General features: G+C 37.9%; 1 protein-coding gene across 5 annotated transcripts in view; it reads left to right on the top strand.

Annotated features, from left to right (window-relative positions):
• FANCC (FA complementation group C) overlaps nucleotides 1–21,371 on the top strand; it is a 276,077-nt gene that overhangs the window by 56,728 nt on the left and 197,978 nt on the right. The window lies entirely within an intron of this gene.

The following is a 21,371-nucleotide window of genomic DNA, read 5'->3' as shown; positions in this document are numbered from 1 at the left end:
ATTTTGTTGAGGGTTTTTGCATCTGTATTCATTAAGGATATTGGCTATAATTTTCTTTTTCTGTGGTGTCTGACTGTGGTTTTAGTATCAGGGTAATTCTGGCCTAAAATGTGTTCAGAAATTTTCTCTCCTCTTCAGGCTTTTGGAAGAGTTTGAGAAGAACAGGTATTAAATCTGCCTTGAATGTTTGTTAAAATGTTTCACCTGAGTGAAACAGGTTCTGGAGTTTTGTTTGTTGGGAATTCTTTGATATTGTTTCAATCTCCTTACAGTCTAATCAGATTTTCTATTCCTTCGTGATTAGTCATGGAAGATTATATGTTTCTAGGAATTTATCCATTCCTTATAGATTGTCGAGCTTGTTGGCATGTAATTGTTCATAGTAGTCTTTTATGATCCTTTGTATTTTTGTGGTATCAGTTGTAATTTCTCTTTCATTCTATGATTTTCCTTATTTGAGCTCTATTTTTCTTGGTAACTCTAGCATAGAGTTTGGCAATTTTGTTTATCTTCTCGGAAAACGAACTGTTAGTTTCATTGAACTTTTCTGGTTTTTTTTTTTTTTTTCTCTATTTCATTTTTCACTCTGATCTTTATTTAATTTCCTTTCTTCTAGTAATTTTGGGTTTTGTTCTTCTCTTTGGCATAAAGTTGAGATTTTTCTTGTTTAAAAAAATTTTTTAATGTTTATTTACTTTTGAGAGAGAGGGAGAGAGAGAGAGAGAGAGAGAGAGAGAGAGAACACGCAAACTGGAGAGGGGCAGAGAGAGAGGGAGACAGAGGATCTGCACTATCAGCTCAGAGCCCCATGTGTGGCTTGAGCTAAAAAACTGTGAGATCACGACCTGAGCCAAAGTCGGATATTTAACCGACTGAGCCACCCAGGTACCATGAGATTTTTCTTGTTTCTTGAGGTAGGCCTGTTATTGCTGCTAACTTCCCTCTTAGAATCACATTTGTTGTATTCCATAGATATCATATTTCTGTTTTCATTTTTGTCATATTTGTTATGTCATATTTCTATTTTCATTTGTCTCTAGGCATTTTTTATTTTTCCTTTGATTTCTTCAGTGACCCATTGGTTGTTGAGTAGTGTGCTGTTTAATATCCATGTTTTTTGGTTTTTCCCATTTTTTGCTTGTAATTAAATTCCAGGTTCAGGGGCGCCTGGGTGGCGCAGTCGGTTAAGCGTCCGACTTCAGCCAGGTCACGATCTCGCGGTCCGTGAGTTCGAGCCCCGCGTCAGGCTCTGGGCTGATGGCTCAGAGCCTGGAGCCTGTTTCCGATTCTGTGTTTCCCTCTCTCTCTGCCCCTCCCCCGTTCATGCTCTGTCTCTCTCTGTCCCAAAAATAAATAAACGTTGAAAAAAAAAAAAATTTAAAAAAAAAATTCCAGGTTCATACCATTGTGATCAGGAAAGATACTTGATATTTCAGTTTTCTTGAATTTATTGAGACTTGTTTTGTGGCCCATAATGTGATCTGTCTTGCAGAATGTTTCACATTCATTTGAGAAGAATGTGTATTTTGTTGCTTTGGATGGATTGTTCTAAATATATCTCATAAGTCCGTCTGGTCTAATATGTTGTTTAAGGCCCAGTTTTCCATATTGCTTTTTTTTTTTTTTTTTTTTGTCTGAATGATCTATCCATCAATAAACGCAGGGTATTAAGGTCTTCTCTGTTGCTTTCAGTTCCTCCTGTTAGGTCTGTTAATATACACTTCCTATTTTTAGGTGCATCCCTGCTGGGTACATGTGTAAGTATTGTGTCTTCTTGCTGGATTGATCTCTTTATCACTATGTAATGCCCTCCTTTTTCTTGTATTACAATATTTGTTTTAAAGTCTATTTTGTGGGGCCACCTGGGTAGCTCAGTTGGTTAAGCAGCTGACTCTTGGTTTTGGCTCAGGTGGTGATCTTGCAGTTCCATGAGTTTGAGCTCCACACTGGGCTCCTTGCTGATGGTGTGGAGCCTGCTTGGGATTCTCTTTTTCAAAATAAATAAATAAACTTAAAAAAATAGTCTATTTTGTCTGATGTGATTATAGCTCTCTTTCAGTTTTACTTGCCCAGAATATTTTTTCCTATCCCTTTACTTTCAGTCTATGTTTGTTCCTACTTCTGATGTGAGTCTCTTACAGGCGGCATATAGGTGGATCTTTTTTTTTAATCCATTGAGCCTTTCTAATGTCTTTTGATTGGTGAATTTAGTCCATTTACTTTTTTTTTTTTTTCAACGTTTATTTATTTTTGGGACAGAGAGAGACAGAGCATGAACGGGGGAGGTCAGAGAGAGGGAGACACAGAATCGGAAACAGGCTCCAGGCTCTGAGCCATCAGCCCAGAGCCCGACGCGGGGCTCGAACTCACGGACCGCGAGATCGTGACCTGGCTGAAGTCGGACGCTTAACCGACTGCGCCACCCAGGCACCCCAAGTCCATTTACTTTTAAAGTAATTATTAGTAAGCATGTACTTATTACTATTTTGTTAATTGTTTTCTGGCCTTTTTTAAAAAAATTCCTCTCTGTTCCCTTTCTTCTTTTCTTTGTGTTTTGATGGCTTTGAAGTTATGTTTAGATTCCTTTCTCATTTTTCTTTTTGTATTTACTTTAAATTTTTTTCCTGTGGTTACTCTGAGGTTCACTTAAAATAGCCTGTGTAAATAACAGTCTATTTTAAGTTGATGGCAATGTAATTTTATTTTTTATTTATTTATTTATTTATTTATTTTTATTTATTTATTTTTTAACTTGCTTTATTTTTTATTTTTTTAAATTTATATCCAAATTAGTTAGCATCTAGTGCAACAATGATTTCAGGAGTAGATTCCTTAGTGCCCCTCACACATTTAGCCCATCCCCCCTCCCAAAACCCCTCCATTAACCCTCAGTTTGTTCTCCATATTTATGAGTCTCTTCTGTTTTGTCCCCCTCCCTGTTTTTATATTATTTTGTTTCCCTTCCCTTCATCTGTTTTGTCTCTTAAAGGCCTCATATGAGTGAAGTCATATGATTTTTGTCTTTCTCTGACTAATTTCATTTAGCATAATACCCTCCAGTTCCATCCACGTAGTTGCAAATGGCAAGATTTCATTCTTTTTGATTGCCCAGTAATACTCCATCGTATATATATACCACATTTTCTTTGTCCATTCATCCATCGATGGACGTTTGGGCTCTTTCCATACTTTGGCTATTGTTGATAGTGCTGCTATAAACATGGCGGTGCATGTGTCCCTTCAAAACAGCACACCTGTATCCCTTGAATAAATGCCTAGTAGTGCAATTGCTCGGTCCTAGGGTACTTCTATTTTTAGTTTTTTTAAGGAACCTCCATACTGTTTTCCAGAGTGGCTGCACCAGCTTGCATTCCCACCAACAGTGCAAAAGAGATCCTCTTTCTCCGCATCCTCGCCAACATCTGTTGTTGCCTGAGTTGTTCATGTTAGCCATTTTGACAGGTATAAGGTGGTATCTCATTGTGGTTTTGATTTGTACTTCCCTGATGATGACTGATGTGGAGCATTTTCTCATGTGGAGAAGTGTCTGCTCATGTCTTTTGCCCATTTCTTCACTGGATTGTTTTTTGGGTGTTGAGTTCGCTAAGTTCTTGGTAGATTTTGGATACTAACCCTTTATCTGATATGTCATTTGCAAATATCTTCTCCCATTCTGTCGGTTGCCTTTTAGTTTTGCTGATTGTTTCCTTCGCTGTGCAGAAGCTTTTTATTTTGATGAGGTCCCAGTAGTTTATTTTTGCTTTTGTTTCCCTTGCCTCCGGAGACGTGTTGAGTAAGAAGTTGTTGTGGCCAAGATCAAAGAGGTTTTTGCCTGCTTTCTCCTCGAGATTTTAATGGCTTCTTGTCGTACACTTAGGTCTTTCATCCATTTCGAGTTTATTTTTGTGTATGGTGTAAGAAAGAGGTCCAGGATCATTCTTCTGCATGTCGCTGTCCAGTTTTTCCAGCACCACTTGCTGAAGAGACTGTCTTTATTCCATTGGATATTCTTTCCTGCTTTGTCAAAGATTAGTTGGCCATAAGTTTTGGGTCCATTTCTGGGTTCTCTATTCTATTCCATTGATCTGAGTGTCTGTTCTTGTGCCAGTACCATACTGTCTTGATGATTACAGCTTTGCAGTATAGCTTGAAGTCTGGGATTGTGATGCCTCCTGCTTTGGTTTTCTTTGTCAAGATGCTTTGGCTATTTGGGGTCTTTCCTGATTCCATATCAATTTTAGGATTATTTGTTCTAGCTCTGTGAAGAATGCTGGTGTTATTTTGATAGGGATTGCACTGAATATGTAGATTGCTTTGGGTAGTATCAACATTTTAACAATATTCGTTCTTCCTATCCAGGAGCATGGAATCTTTTTTCCAATTTTTTGTGTCTTCTTCAATTTCTTTCATAAGCTTCCTTTTTTTTTTTTTTTTTGTTAAAAAACTTTTTTTTAACGTTTATTTATTTTTGAGAGAGAGAGACAGAGCATGAATGGGGGAGGGGCAGAGAGAGAGGGAGACACAGAATCGGAAGCAGGCTCCAGGCTCTGAGCCATCAGCCCAGAGCCCGACGTGGGGCTCGAACTCACGGATGGCGAGATCGTGACCTGAGCTGAATGAAGTTGGACGCTTAACCGACTGAGCCACTCAGGCGCCCCTTTCATAAGCTTTCTGTAGCTTTCAGTGTATAGATTTTTCACCTCTTTGGTTAGATTTGGTTATATTCCTAGGTTATATTATGGTTTTTGATGCAATTGTAAGTGGGATCGATTCCTTGATTTCTCTTTCTGTGGCTTCATTCTTGGTGTATAGGAATGCAACTGATTTCTGTGCATTGATTTTATATCCTGCAACTTTGCTGAATTCATGAATCAGTTCTAGCAGTTTTTTGGTGGAATCTTTTAGGTTTTCCATATAGAGTATCATGTCATCTGCGAAGAGTGAAAGTTTGACCTCCTCCTGGCCAGTATGGATGCCTTTTATTTCTTTGTGTTGTCTGATTGCAGAGGCTAAGACTTCCAATACTATGTTGAACAACAGTGGTGAGAGCGGACATTCCTGTCTTGTTCCTGACCTTAGGGGGAAAGCTCTCAGTTTTTCCCCATTGAGGATGATATTAGCATTGGGTCGTTCATATACGGCTTTTATGATCTCGAGGTATGATCCTTCTATCCCTACCTTCTTGAGTGTTTTTATCAAGAAAGGATGCTGTATTTTGTCAGATGCTTTCTTTGCATGTATTGAGAGGATCATATGGTTCTTGTCCTTTCTTTTATTGATGTGATGAATCACGTTAATTGTTTTGCAGATATTGAATGAGCCCTGCATCTCGGGTAGAAATCCCACTTGGTCGTGGTGAATAATTTTTTTTAATGTGTTGTTGGATCCGGTTGTCTAATATCTTGTTGTGGATTTTTGCATCCATGTTCATCAGGGAAATTGGTCTATAGATCTCCTTTTTAGTGGGGTCTCCATCTGGTTTTGGAGTCAAGGTAATTCTGGCTTCATAGAAAGAGTTTGGAAGTTTTCCTTCCATTTCTATTTTTTGGAACCGTTTCAAGAGGATAGGTGTTAACTCTTCCTTAAATGTTTGGTAGAATTCCCCTGGAAAGCCATCTGGCCCTGGACTCTTGTTTTATGGCAGATTTTTGATTACTAATTCGATTTTCTTACTGGTTATGGGTCTGTTCAAATTTTCTATTTCTTCCTGTTTCAGTTTTGGTAGTGTATATGTTGCTAGGAATTTGTCCATTTCTTCCAGATTGCCCATTTCATTGGCATATAATTGCTCATAATATTCTCTTATTATTGTTTTTATTTCTGCTGTGTTGGTTGTGATCTCTCCTCTTTAATTCTTGATTTTATTTATTTGGGTCCTTTCCTTTTTCGTTTTGATCAAACTGGCTAGTGGTTTATCAATTTTGTTAATTCTTTCAAAGAACCAGCTTCTGGTTTCATTGATCTGTTCTACTGGTTTTTTTTGGTTTTGATAGCATTAATTTCTGCTCTAATCTTTATCATTTCCTGTCTTCTGCTGGTTTTGGGTTGTATTTGCTATTCTTTTTCCAGCTCCTTAAGGCGTAAGGTTAGGTTGTGTATCTGAGATCTTTCTTCCTTTAGGAAGGCCTGGATTGCTATATACTTTCCTCTTATGACTGCCTTTGCTGCATCCCAGAGGTTTTGTGTTGTGGTGTTATCATTTTCATTGGCTTCCATATATTTTTTAATTTCCTCTTTAATTTCTTGGTTAGCCCATTCATTCTTTAGTAGGATGTTCTCCAGTCTCCAAGTATTTGTTACCTTTCCAAATTTTTTCTTGTGGGTGATTTCAAGTTTCCTAGCATTGTGGTCTGAAAATATGCACGGTATGATCTCAATGTTTTTGTACTTAGGGCTGATTTGTGTCCCGTTATATGGTCTATTCTAGAGAACGTTCCGTGTGCACTGGAGAAGAATGTATATTCTGGTGCTTTAGGATGAAATGTTCTGAATATATCTGTTAAGTCCATCTGGTCCAGTGTCATTCAAAGCCATTGTTTCCTTGTCGATTTTTTTATTAGATGATCTGTCCATTGCTGAGTGGGGTGTTGAAATCTCCTACTATTATGGTATTACTATCGATGAGTTTCTTTATGTTTGTGATTAATTGATTTATATATTTTGATGCCTCCACATTTGGCACATAAATGTTTGCAATTGTTAGGTCTTCTTGGTGGATAGACCCCTTGATAATGATATAATTCCCTTCTCCATCTCTTGATACAGTCTTTATTTTAAAGTCTAGATTGTCTGATATAAGTGTGGCTACTCTGGCTTTCTTTTGTTGACCATTGGCATGATAGATGGTTCTCCATCCCCTTATTTTCAATCTGAAGGTGTCTTTAGGTCTAAAATGGGTCTCTTATAAACAGCTTATAGATGGATCTTTTTTTCTTATCTATTCTGTTACCCTATGTCTTTTGATTGGGGCATTGAGTCCATTGACATTTAGAGTGAGTACTGAGAGATATGAATTTATTGCCATTATGATGCTTGTAGAGTTGGAGTTTCTGGTGGTGTTCTCTGGTCCTTTCTAATCTTTGTTGCTTTTGGTGTGTGTGTATATATATGTACATATACATATATAGGGCTGGTTTAGTGGTCACAAACTCCTTTAATTTTTGTTTGTCTGGGAAACTTTTCCTCTCTCCTGTTTTGAATGACAGCCTTGCTGGATAAATAATTCTTGGCTGCATATTTTTATGATTCAGCACATTGAACATATCCTGCCACTCCTTCCTGGCCTGCCAAGTTTCTGTGGATAGGTCTGCTGCAAACCTGATATGTCTTCCCTTGTAGGTTAGGAACTTATTTTCCCTTGCTGCTTTCATGATTCTCTCCTTGCCTGAGTATTTTGTGAATTTGACTATGATATGCCTTGTTGATCGTCGGTTTTTGTTGAATCTAACGGAGTCCTCTGTGCTTCCCAGGTTTTGATGTCTGTGTCTTTCCCCAAGTGAGGAAAGTTTTCCGCTATGATTTGCTTACATAACTCTTCTACACCTATTTCTCTCTCTTCCTCTCCTGGGACCCCTATAATTCTGATGTTGTTCCTTTTTAATGAGTCACTGATTTCTCTCATTCTTAAATCGTGCTCTTTTGCCTTAATCTCCCTCTTTTTTTATGCTTTATTATTCTCCGTAAGTTTGTCCTCGATATCACTGATTCTCTGTTCTGCTTCATCCATCCTTACTGCTGCAGCATCCATTGGAAATTGCAGCTCAGTTACAGCATTTTTTATTTCATCCTGACTAGCTTTTACTTCTTTTATCTCCGCAGAAAGGGGTTCTAATCTATTTTGGGGGCGCCTGGGTGGCTCAGTTGGTTAAGCAGCCGACTTCAGCTCAGGTCATGATCTTTCGGTCCGTGAGTTTGAGCCCTGTGTTGGGCTCTGTGCTGACAGCTCAGAGCCTGAAGCCTCTTTCAGATTCTGTGTCTCCCTCTTTCTGACCCTTCCCTGTTCATGCTCTGTCTCTCCCTGTCTCAAAAATAAATAAAACGTAAAAAAAAAAATTAATCTATTTTGGATTCCAGCTAGTATTTTTTTTTAATTTTTTTTAATGTTTATTTATTTCTGAGACAGAGAGAGACAGAGCATGAGTGGGGTAAAGGCAGAGAGAGAAGGAGACGCGGAATCAGAAGCAGACTTCAGGCTCTGAGCTGTCAGCACAGAGCCCGATGCAGGGCTCGAACTCAAACCGTGAGATCATGACCTGAGCTGAAGTCGGTCGCTCAACCGACTGAGCCACCCAGATGCCCCTTTTTTTTAAGATTTTTTTAATGTTTATTTATTTCTGTGACAGAGACAGAGTACGAGTGGGGGAGGGGCAGAGAGAGAGGGAGACACAGAATAAGTAGCAGGCTAGACTCTAGCTAGCATTCTTATCATGGTTCTAAATTCTGGTTCAGACATCTGCTTGTATCTATGTTGGTTAAGTCCTTGGCTGTCGTTTCTTCCTGCTCTTTCTTCTGGGGTGAATTCCTTCGTTTTGTCATTTTGAAGGGAGAAAGGAATTAATGAGGTAGAAAAATTAAAATTAAAAAAATATTAAAATTAAAAAATTAAAAACAAACACACACACACAAAATCAAATAAATGATGCTAGATCCTAGGTGTGTTTTGGTCTGGGTATTGAAGGTGGCTTGATAGATTAGAGGAAAAAGGGGGGGGGAAGAAAAAGGGAAATTGTTTGAAAATTTGAAAAAAAATACTGAAGTAGACTAAAATGAAATGATGGAAGTAAAATAGAATTTGAAAAAAGTTACACAAAAGTAAAAAGTATAGTAGAAAAAATAAAATATTTTTAATAAAAATTGAAAATAAAAATGAATTTTTTCTTTCTTTATTCAAGAAAAAGAAAAGAAACAAGAGAAAAAGAAAAAGAAAGAAAGAAAGAAAAAGAAAGAAAGAAAGAAAAAATAGAATAGTTGGACCAGCTAACATTCTGAAATACGACTGAAATTACTTTGATCTCCCCTAGAAGTCAAACTATTAAGTGCTTTATAGTCTATAAACTAAGCAGGCAGTGAGACTTGTGTTCTTGAAGAGCGAGGTTGACACAGTTGGGCAGGTTTAGTGTAACGGCTCCGTTCTCCACCAGATGGCGCTGCTACCCTACTGGGGTGGATTGTTGTGGCACTTGTAGGTGCCTATGTGCAAGCACAGGAACGGTGAAAATGGCGTCACCCAGCTACCCAGTCTCTAGTAATGGAACTCTGTTGTCCCCTATCAGCAGTTGCACACCCGTCCTTCATCTTTGGCTTCTGCCCACTCCCCGCTTCCACACTGTCTGTGACCACTCCCCAGGCAGCACCCCCCTCCCAAGTTTTGTCCCAGATGCAGCTGCCTTCCCTGGCCCCCCACTTCTGAGGGACTGTGGCTTTGACCCACTCTGCCCCTCACTGAGCAATGGCCAGGTGCCAGCTGCACCCAAAAATGCTTGTGGGACCGCACTGCTGCGGGTGCCCAGAGACTGCAGCCAGGTGCCAGCCCGCCCCAGAAAAATTTCATGAGATAGTGTAGCAGCAGCCCTCAGGGATTATGGAAAATCACAGCACACATCTGGCACCAGGCTTCACCCCCAACGACCTTGTTCCAGTACCAGTGCCTGTGGCTGTTCTTTGGGGTCTGCTGGGCCCAGGTGGCCTCAAAGCCTCTACCAAATGCCCTTCCAACAGTGGAACCACTTCTCCCTGTGTGGCCCGAGAACCTCCCGGACCCCACTCTGCTCCTGGGGATTCACCCTTCCCACCAGAGCACCAGGAGGTATCGAGCTGTGGAGATTCCAGACTCTGTGCTCCCCCTGTTTACAGTCTTAATGGAATTTAAACCCTGTGCTTTCTCCTTTCTCCCTTTTTAGTTCAGTCCCTGTGGCTGTTTCCACTTTTCCACTTTCTTTGCAGCTGCTTTTGGGGGGGGGGGTGCTTTTCCTGAACTCTCTCCTCATCTCTGTCCTCTGTCCACAAGGAAAACATCTCCCTGTCCTCAGTGACTTCTCTCTCCCCAAGTTCACCTCTCCAAGCTGTGTACCTGCTGAATTCTGTGGTTCAGGTTGTGCAGATTGTTGTGTTAATCCTCAGATCAGTTTTCTAGGTGTGCAGGATGGTTTAGTGTTGGTCTGGTTGTATTTCATGGACGTACGACACACAAAATACTTCCATGTTGTTCCACCATCTTAGCTCCTCCTCTCCTCATTGTTTTTAATATAGGCATTTACAGCTATAAATATTCCTCTGAGTTCTGCTTTAGTTGCATCCCATAGATTTTGATATATTGTGTCTTCATTTTCATTATCTCAAATCATTTTCTAATTTCCCTTTTGATTTTTTTGACCCATTGGTTATTTACCATTGTGTTAATTTCCACGTATTTTTGATTACTCCAAATTTTTCCTGCTACTGATTTCTTATTTCTTTGTGGTCACAGAACATTCTTTATATTACCTATCCATTTATAAATATATTAAGGTGTGTGTGTGTGTGTGTGTGTGTGCGTGTGTGTGTGTGTGTGTGTGTGTCTTTTGTTAGGGAGGTATATTTCCTAGCATGTGGTCTGTCCTGGAGAATGTTCCATGTGACCTTCAGAAGTATATATCCTTTGGGTGGGTGAAGTGCTCTATAATTGGCTCTTAGTCTAGTTGGTTTATAGTGTTATTTTAGTGTTTCCTTAATGATCTTCTGTCTAGTTATTCTGTGTATTACTGAATGTGAAGCTTTGAAGTCTTCAGCTATTAACATTAAAGTATCTATTTCTCTCTTCATATCTGTCAGTTTTTGCTTTATGAGCTTTGGTGCTCTGTTAGCTGCACATGTTTATACTTGTTATATATTTCTCATGAATTGATACATTAATCATTATAAATATCTTTTTTTTATCTCTATTAACATTTTTAAATTTTAAAGTCTGTTTTGTAGGGTGCCTGTCTGGCTTAGTTGTTAGCTCATGCAACTCTTGATCTCAGGATTGTAAGTTTGAGCCCCACAGTGGATGCATAGATTACTTAAAAAATAGAATCTTAAAAAAAAAGTCTATTTTCTTTAATATCAGTGTGGTCATGCCACCTTTCTTGTTTTTGCATGTTTTCATGATACATCTTTTCCATTTTTTTTTCATTCCCAATCTACTTGTATCTTTGAATCTATAAAGTATGTCTTCTGTAGGCTGCATATAGATTTGTTATGTGTTTTTGTACAGTCTGATAATCTCAGACTTTTGGTTGGATTGTTTATTCCACTCACATTCAGTGATGTTATCCATATATAGTTGACCTTGAATTACATGCGTCCACTTATAGGTGTGTTTTTTATAAATACAGTACAATACTGTAAATGTATTTTCTCTTATGATTTTTAATAACCTGTTTCTTGCTTTATTATAAGAATACAGTATATAACACATATAGCATATAAAATATGTGTTAATCAACTGTTTATGCTATCTATAAGGCCTCTGGTCAATGGTAGTTTTTGGGGAGTCAGAAGTTATATGCAGATTTTCAACTGCATGTGTTATCCCTTCTCCCCCTATGTTGTTCATGGGTCAACCATATTTGGATTTATTTTTGACACATTTACTTTGTATTCTCTGTATGTCTCTTGTCCTTTTTATTTGTCCTTTATTGCATTTTTTTTTACCTTAAGTGAATATTTTTAAATATAGCCTTTTAACTTTTTTAAGTGGTGTTTTCACTATACTTTTTGAGTATTTTTATTAGTGGTTTTCTAGGGCTTACCATATATATCTTATCAAAATCAGCTTCCAATTTATACCAGATTAATTCCTATTCAGCAGTATATAGATGCATTATTCCTATATAGCGCTGCTCCCTTCTCCTCCAACACAAAACGTTATACACATTGCATCTTTTAATATTATAAGCCCAAAAATGTATTGTTATAGATACTACTTTACCATATGTAGTAATTTCTTTGGCCTCATACAACTGTATTCCTATATACCTCATTTGCACTGGTATTGGCAAATATATCACATATATCTTATTTTTGTATGTTACTGGCCTAATGACATGTACATTGTGTTTCATATAGTTGATACTTATGTCAGTTATGATATTCAGGAAGAATATGCATTTATAATGACTTTTACTGGTGTTCTTGTTTTATTATGTGGATTCATATTACTTTCTGTGGTTACTTGCTTTCAGTCTTAAGAACTTACTTTCATATTTTTTGTAAGGTACGTCTTTTAGGAGCAAGTTATCTCAGTTTTTGTTTATCTAGGAAAGTCTTTTTTTCATATGAAGTTTTGAAAGATAACTTGGCTGGATATGAAATTTTTGGTTGACAGATTTTCCTTAGAATATTTTGAATGTGTTATCCCACTCTCTTTTGACTTGTATCATTTCTGCTGAGAAGTCTGTTGTTAATCTTATTGGGGTTTCCTTGTAAGTAATGGGTTATGTTTCTCTTGCTCCTTTTAAGATTTTTTTCTTGTCCTTGACTTTCATTGTTTTTATTATGACATGTCCATTTGTAGATCTCTTTGCATTTATAATGCTTGGAGTCTGTCGATCTTCTTGGATTTTTTTTTCAGTAAATTTGATAAGGTTTAACCATTTCTTTGAATGATTTTTTTTTCCTCTTCTTTCTATCCGCTCCTTGTGGTACTCATTACAAGTATGTTGGTGCACTTAATGATGTCATACATTCCTCTGAGGCTTTCTTCATCTTTCTTCATTCTTTTTACTCTGTTATCTCTCTCTTGATTTCTATATCTTGAAATTTGCTTATTCTTCTGTCTATTCAAATCTGTTGAAGCACTCTAATGAGATTTTTTTTGTTTTTTTCTGTTACTGTATTTTTCAACCCCACAATTTCCATTTGGCTCTTTTTTGTAACTTCTATCTGTTTATTGATATAATTTATTTGATGCAATATTGTCATCATACCTTCCTTCTTTAACTATTGTTTTCTGTAGTTTTGAGAATATGTTCATAATCATTGTTTTGAAATCTTTTTCTGATAAATCAACATCTTATTATTCTCACAAGCTGTTTCTGTTGCTTGCTTTTTTCCCCTGGGTATGGGTCATGCTTTGTTGTTTGTTTGCATGCCTCATAATTTTTTGGTGGGAAATTGGACATTTCATGTAATATACTGTACCAGTCCTGGGCACTGGTTGTCTTTTACTGCTCCCTTTCAGGATTTGTTATGTTATTTGTTTGTTTATTTATTTATTAACTGGCTACAGTGTTAAGTCTCTTATGTTGCTCCTCAGCCGCTTTGGGTATGTCCATAGTTGCCCTGGGATGATAGTGATAACGGTAGGGCTTTCCTAAACTCTTTCTCTGACTTCACCCAGCTGTTGCGCTCCACTGATAGCTGGATAATTACCCTATTGTTTTTAATAATGCTTGGAGATATAAATTGCTCTATAAATGAATCCTGTCAAATTGTGTCTTCTTTGAAGGAATCATTTCTAAGGTCAGTGTTTGATACTTATTCCAACCCCAGGAGGGCTTCTCAACTTATTTCCACTTCTTTCCTGCAAACTAGCTGGCCTGCAGTTTAGCATGTATCTTGAATCTCCTCCCAGTTGCCTTTCACCACAGTCTTTACTGTTTTGCATACACACTTAGGCTTGAACTTCTCTACACTTTATTGCAAATGAAATAAGTTCCTTTGGGTAGGGATTAGAAGCTATCTGTTATGGCCTGCTTCCCCCTTCTGGCAAAGTCTCTGAGCCAGGGCTCTGGAGCTGGAGTGGTGATAATGAAAAGCTTCTCTCTGAGTGACCTTCTTGCTCCAGGAGGTGAATGCTTAGTGTAGGTGCAGCAGCCTGAGGTCTAGTCAGCTGCCAGTCCTGGTGTGGAACCACGGGGGCAGGAGTGTTTAGGGCCTCATTATTTTCAGTGTGACACACTCAAGTTAAAGCTGTCGTTTCACAAGTGGGGTCTGGGTGGAAGAAGGGAGCCTCCACCTAATAGTCATTCTCCTTTGGGACTTAGCCTCAGTAACAGGTGGCTGGCAGTAGTTCCCCTGAAAGAAAGCCCTTCTGGCTAGTAGCTGGAGGGAGAGGGAGCTGTTCTGGCTGTTGTAGTGTGGAGTGTCCTCTTGCTGAACTGAGAGGAGAGAGGTAGGAAGTGTTCTTGGTTCAAATATCACAGACTCTTTCTTATCAAATTTTCATAGATTTTCTTGAAAAGATACATTTTTTTCATTTGCTGTTTGTCCTTGGACCATTTCCAGAAACTTTAAATAGTTGTTGTTTTAACAGTTTTCATCAGTTTCGGGGGGAGCAGATCAGCAGAACTCCTCACACTGTCATGCTGGAAGTAGATCCTTTTTTCCATAGGTTTTTAACAAGTGTGAAGTGATAATGTGTTTAGGCTCAAAAAAGTTTGGGGAATGTTCTTTGATGTTCCCATAGTATCCTCTACTTACTCTTTTATAAAATACATTATATTATCATTTCTTGTGTAATATAGTTCTTCTGCTAGAGCAGAGTTTTTAAAAATTTTTCAGTTATGTTCCATAAGAAATATACATATATCCTATCTTGAACACATACATATATGTATTATTTTTTTACAAAAGTTTCACCAAGCACACTTGCTGTTTCTATGGATGATATACTGTAGTATTTTCTATTCTGTCTTTTACTTCATTAAAAAAAATTGCTTGGTTGCTATTAATTGATCTCACAACTTGCAATTTAAAAAACACTCTCTAGACTAAGACTCCTTGAGGCAAAGGACTATGCTTGGGATTGAGATTTTATCACTAATTTCTGGCACAGTGCCTGGCACATGGTATGCACTTAACAAATATTTTTTGAATGACCGTGTGAATGCTGGACTTCTCAGAGTTAAGTTATGGTGTACTGAGACGCCCTAAGAGAGGTTACAGCATAGAATTAGAACCCTCGCGTGACCCCTGAACCTCTTGACTAAGGAGTCCCTATAAATATCTCTCAGAAATGGTGCTTGGGAATTGTTTTAGCTGAATGAGAGTATGGTTTGGTAAATTTCTTTTTCCAATGCAAATAAAGGGTAAAACCCAGGAAAATACCATGTAAACATTTTGTACTTTCATTGGATCTTTTCTTCCCAGATACTTAAAGGAGGAAATCTGTACTATATGGAAGGAAGCATAGAAACAAGAATGTAGACAAAGTTATGTGTGGACTAGTTTATTCTCAAAACTTAACTTTAATTAACCAAATGTTACAATCATGCTTTTTTAGCTAGTGGACATTTGTCAAGATCTTTCCTCACAGTTAGTAGACAAAGTAACTCATACTGTTTCTTGACTTAGTTATTTTTTTGAAATCCCCCCCAGGTGGATATAGTTAAACCTTCTGAAGATTGCCAGACCAAGTATAGTTAGTTCTTGGGGTATAACAAGGAATGAGCAGTAGAACTTTATTAAGACTTAGGCTATGTACATACATACATACATAATCAAGGTGTTACTTAAGATTACCTTGCCCCTAAATGAGTGGTCTTGAAGATGATGCAGGGTAGGGTAAGAGAAAGACCAGGTTCCCTGTGACAGAAAGGGAAGCATCTATTAGAGGAAAAGTTTAAAGAAAAGTCAGCTTGTGGAATTAATAATGCCGGAGGCCATATGGTACTGTTAGATTATCTCATAGTCTAAGTCAAGATGAGAACTTCTTTAAGAACAAACAAACAAAGCAACAAAAAAAACTTCATATGTTAGATGTGAGAGGAGATCTCCCCTCTGAAATTCTTAGTTGACATTGAAAATGCATATTACCTTGGGGGTAGAGTTAGGGGGAGAACCAATAAAAACTTTTGTATTTAATCTCCTGGTGGTTGAGGAGTTCACATTCTAGACTTGGAAGCAGATAATACCTCACAGTGCAACCTCTGTGAATTATCCTGTCTAGAGAAACCAAGCATCTGGCTGTATGAAATTGGAACTCTGAGAACTGATTAATTTTATTATATAGGGTGTGAGGACTGTGGCTCCTGCCAGATGTAGTTGAGATCTTTCTCAGTCTCCTTCTGATATTTCTGTTCTTTATGCCTACAGAGTTTAGAGTAGTTTTGAATTTTGTTGGTCCAGAGTAGCCCTGCCACCATGGCCTTTTTAAATACCCTTTTCTTACAGATGGGAGTGAGTATAGTGGGTTTAGGTTTACAACCAAATTAAGCAGAAAGTACAGAGTTCCTATATATCCTGTCCCCCTCACATGTATAACTTCCCCCACTATTGACATCCTGTACCAGAGTAGTACATTTGTTGCAATTGATGAATCCACATTGATACATCATAATTATCCAAAGTGCATCGTTTGCCTTAAGGTTCACTCTTGAGGTGGTAACTCTATAGGTTTAGACAAATGAATAATGACATGTACCTATCATTATAGAATACAGATTGGTTTCACTGTCCTAAATATCCTCTGTACTCTTCCTGTCCATCCTCCCCTCCCCTCCACCTCTGTGAGCCTTTTGCTTTTATTTTTAAAATTACTTATGGAACCAGTTCTGTTATAATTTCACTCCTGTGTTGAACTGTTGAACTATATGTACTCTGACCATAATGTAGTTGAAAGAGTTTCTACTTAACGTAAGGACTGCTGATATCTTCCTTTTATTCCTTTCTCTCCATTCTTTCTCCAAATGGTAGCATGTCAGTGTATATTGTATAAAAGAGATATGCTTTTATTTCCTGAGATTTCCTTGATGGTCTGCTAGTTAGAGGTACTTCTGGACAAGTGATAAAGTCTGATAATACAGCCCTAAGTAGCAAGGTTTTGCTCTAGCCCCATAGAGCTAGAAGAAAATTTAAAAATGGTTCCTGTTCTGTTTACAGGTTACACTCACTTCTTGTACAGATCTCAAATACAGAAATGGTATGTTCTTCCTACATAGCCTTACCTAAAAGAGCTATATATTTCTTGGGTACCTTAATGTACATGCTTATCATTTCCTCCCTGCTGCACCCCTTTTTGAAGAACCTGCCCAGACTTTACTACCCATTGATCACCAATCTTTGCCAGATGAACAAGTGATCTGGTGGAAACCAATCTAGAGATTCCATTGAATTGAGCCCATTAGATTCTCTTCCCTGAAAATGGTGACCTTGAGATACTGAGTTAATGAAATGATGATGAATCTTTGTGCTGAAAGATCACCTAGAGCTGTGACCAGGCTCCAAACTATACCATAAACTTACATAACTTAACAACATGTGCAAGCCAGGGGGATCAAAAGTCATGAGTCAGTAGAGGAAGGTGGTCTACACAGAGGAGCTGACAGTGGAGGACACATGTGGAGACCCATGAACAATGGTGACAGGAGTTTCTAGTACCAGTTTTCATTTGGTCCAGCTTAACTTTGTTTTCTTTCCTTGAGTATCCTTGAGATCTTTTGTTGTAGCATTTTCATAACATTTCCCTTCCCCATTTGACTCAATCTAGTTGTGTGGGTTTTTGTTTTACAACTGAGATGTAGTGCCAGTAGTAAAATAGATTCTTATAGAATTAAAATCTTGAAGACTCTGGATTGTAAGACACAAAGAAAGATAGAAAACCAAGGTTTGATTATCAGTGCAAAGTAAGTGTATATGGAGTAGCCTTTTGTCAATGTTTTCTTTACCTGCTGGCGTTTATTAACTCATTCACTACTCTTCATTTTCTAGGCTAAAGAATGCCTATATCATTTCATCTTTTCTCAAAACAGTAAAAATTTCTGTCCTTTTCTGCCTCTTTAGTTATCACAGTTTTCTTCAGTTTCTTTATATAACCTCAGGGAGATTGCTGAAGTAGGTGCTAGGAGACCTGGATTCTGTTCTTGCTGGGACTCCAACCAAATGGAGATAGTCTTAAGAAAGTACTTCAACGCTCTGCACCCTATTACCTCTTCTATGAAATGAAAGGGTTGGGCTGGATCACTGATTTCTACCTGTAGCTCCCGGACTTCTTAAGGGTAATATTCATAGGCTGTGGGGCTTAGGACAGGGACATAAATTTTGGGCATCACTATTTAGCCTACCACAAATGAGATGGCATAGTTAAAACCAGTTTTTAAACCTTTTTGTTCCATAGGACCACAAGAATACTTCCATTCTTTATTTGAAACATAATGTGGAAATACTACCTTATAGTGATTTACTTAGTGTGCTATAGCATGAATCACTGCTTTAACCCAATCAGAACCCATTTTTGTCTCCCCAAAATCTGCTGACTAGAAAATTACAAGTCTTGTTAGGAAGGAAGAAGGTAGATAATGGGTGCTAGACAGGTAACCACAAATGTCTACTACACCTAAAATTCTAATAAGGACCAAAAATGGGTCAAATCTGGCAGGCTTGCTAAATTTTGCTAGATCTCTGTTAGTGTATTCTAATATTATGGTCTTTTACCCAATATTATGCTTTAAAAAAAAATCCTATGGGGCCATGAATCCCAAGTTGTTGGTTTTGTTGTTGTTGTTGTTGTTTGCTATATTAATTCCAACTTACCAGTTGCTCCTTATCTTAGAATTTTTGTCCCTGCATAACTTCATTCTTTTTCAATAGGTCTCTTCCCTGAGATTTTCACATTCAGTAGATTTATCCTCCTTGCAACGCTCTTGGTTGCCCCTTGCCATGGGGCATTAGCAAACACACGGAGTAGTACAAACTGCATTTAGCATCGCCATTTATGCACTAGAGAACTGTGACTGGAGTTTTTGTAAGTGTTTTTACCCCCTTGTGAGGTAATTGAAATAGAATACAGACATTATTTTGTTTCAGAGTTTCTGTGATTTACATATGAACAAATCTATACTTCTGTAGGTATCAGATGACTGGTATTTTGGGGGGTATATGTTTTTCTTCCTTGACTGTGCTGTGTAGAGATCTTTTCCCTATTTTCATGAGAGTGCTTTGGCTGTAATGGAAACCCTGACTAGGACTGGATGAGAAGGTGTGCAACGTGATTGGGAATAAACACAAGCTGCTGCTTTTTTATTACAGCTAAGGCATAGTAGAGGTCATGCATATAATGGCTCATAAATAGAGGGCCCCCCAGCAGATTGATAAAGTATAACAAAGTGAATGACATACAGGCTAGAATTTATACGAATTGTTCAAGTCAGTCTATGTCAGCGTTTTTGTAATTGGCAATACCTTGGTGTTTCACACAAGCCATAAAGGGCTCTAGAAGGAACTCTTGTGTTTTTTGTTTGTTTGTTTTTTTTGCCATGGTTTTAGTTGTATTCTATATGTGTACAGCATAGCAGAAACAATCCACTCTACCCTGAGTGTTACTTATCCCATAAATCATCTTCCCTACATACTATTTCCTGTTTACTAATAGATTATTTGGCCTCCAGCTTTGTTGGTGTAGAACCTTTATATTCATCTTAAACTCCTTCAGGGTGGGTGGGGGGTACTATATTATAACCATCTTTGAGTGAATTGAAAAAGCACAATTCCCCATTTGGGCTTAAAATGAAAGACTTAACTGAGGGACTTGACTTTACATATATCCTTCCCAGATCTGTTAGAACTACTGCAGCTTCTCCCCTTGAGTTTTTCTCAGCCTCTTGGAAAAGAGATCTAGAAGTAGCAGTATTCACTAAGATAACTGAAGATGCATAGGAGGGAAAAGAGGACATTGTACTGGAAAGATTTGTTTTACTATGGTTATTAAAGCAAAAATGGGAGGAGCAAGGAGGAGGCATACTGTTTCTTTTTGAGGAGATTAAAGTTTTAAGAGAAAGAGACAGCCAGTTATGTTGATATAATTTGACATCCATCCCTCCATGGTCATATTTTTTTGAAGCCAGGGTAGACAGTTGGTTGGAGGTAGGTATATATAACCCTTTTTTTAAACAAATGGACTAACCCTTTTAACCCTTGGAACTATTTCAATAGGTGGTGCTCTTGTGCCATAACGTAACATAGGTTTTAGAGAGGTTCTGAGACCACGGTGGGTAGTTCTAGGGCCCTTGTCCCTGTTGATCCTGTGGGTCACTGCCAAGTGCATCACTTGGATAGCAGCATATGGGTGCTTTTTGTGAGAGATTTTTCCTTTGTCTGGAAATGAGGTGAATTCAGGTCTGTACCTTCTCTAAAGCTACCTGATCTCTGCTTTCCAGGAGAACCTAACCGAGGGGTTTACTAACCTTTCAAAAATGTTGTGGCTCTAGTTTTTATTCAAATAGCCATGATATGTGTTGTGTTACCAGTTTTGTATGACCATTTTTTTTTTAATTGTAAATCATCGGTGACCTCCACATCAAGTTCCTTTCCAGATAACTCAGGCTATCATTCTTGTTTCTTTGTTTTCCTTTCCTTTAGCTTCAGTAAAGGAAGTTTATTAAATTTAAATTGTTAAATTTAAATGTAAAATTAAATGCAATAAAATTAAATATGTGGTAGAGAAATTTGTAAATGATGAAGAAATATGGATGAAAAACATTGAGTTCAAATAGCAGCCAGTGATAACTATAGCTGACAGTGAACCTGGTTGGCATCAGTCCTTTGCCTCACTTCTTTTGCTATATATTGAGATCTTTTGTTCGGAGTTGGTTGCAAAATCATGATGGTGAGCAAGGTATCCAGTAAAGTCCACATTTGGTGCTGCTGGCAGAAGTGTAGTGGGCAAGGAAGAGAAATTTAAATCCAGCTATCCAAGCAGGACAAATCTCTTATTGCCAGTAGTTGCCAAAAATATTTAGGGTTCTGCTTTTTCAGGAAGTTTCTTGGGGTTGTCTCTAAAAGTGAAAAACAGTTGCTTCACCTTGTGTTTACCAGCCATTAAGTAAGAGGCAAATGCTTGCTGGGTGTGCTCATCTGAGCTGCTGATTCCTGTTGTCTCCCCATTGAACTTAGCTGGCCCTGACTGCAGTGCTGGCAGCCAGCCTCTTGAGATTCATGACCCAGCAGATCCAATGGTTGTTCAGGACACTCTCTTGTAGCTTTTGAGATTTTCTTTTTATAATTAATACTTTAACTTGTGTAGATTTGTTATTGACTTATTTAGTTATCTGCTTGTTTTTTAAAATTATCTTAGTATTCAGAATGTGCTTTTAATCTGAGAACTCAGGTATTTCTTGAACATTCTTAGCTTTTATCTCTAAATATTGCTTTTCTTCTGAACTCTCTTCACTTTCTTTTTCTGTGACACCTCTTAGGTGTTTGTGGAGCTATCACTCAGGTTTCTTAACTGCTTTTCATTTTTTCTCTTTTTTTTTTCTGGGCTGCATTCTGAGTGAATTCCTTAATATTATCTTCAGATTGACCAAGTCTTTCTTCAATTCTGTTCAGTCTGAGGTATCTTGTTTACTGAATTTTTAAACTTTTATGACTATATCCTTCACATAATTTCTAATTGATTCTTTTTAACCATCTCT

Source organism: Leopardus geoffroyi, chromosome D4 (genome assembly GCF_018350155.1).
Source record: "Leopardus geoffroyi isolate Oge1 chromosome D4, O.geoffroyi_Oge1_pat1.0, whole genome shotgun sequence".
Classification (NCBI taxonomy): domain Eukaryota; kingdom Metazoa; phylum Chordata; class Mammalia; order Carnivora; family Felidae; genus Leopardus; species Leopardus geoffroyi.
This window is presented reverse-complemented; position numbering and strand designations above follow the sequence as displayed.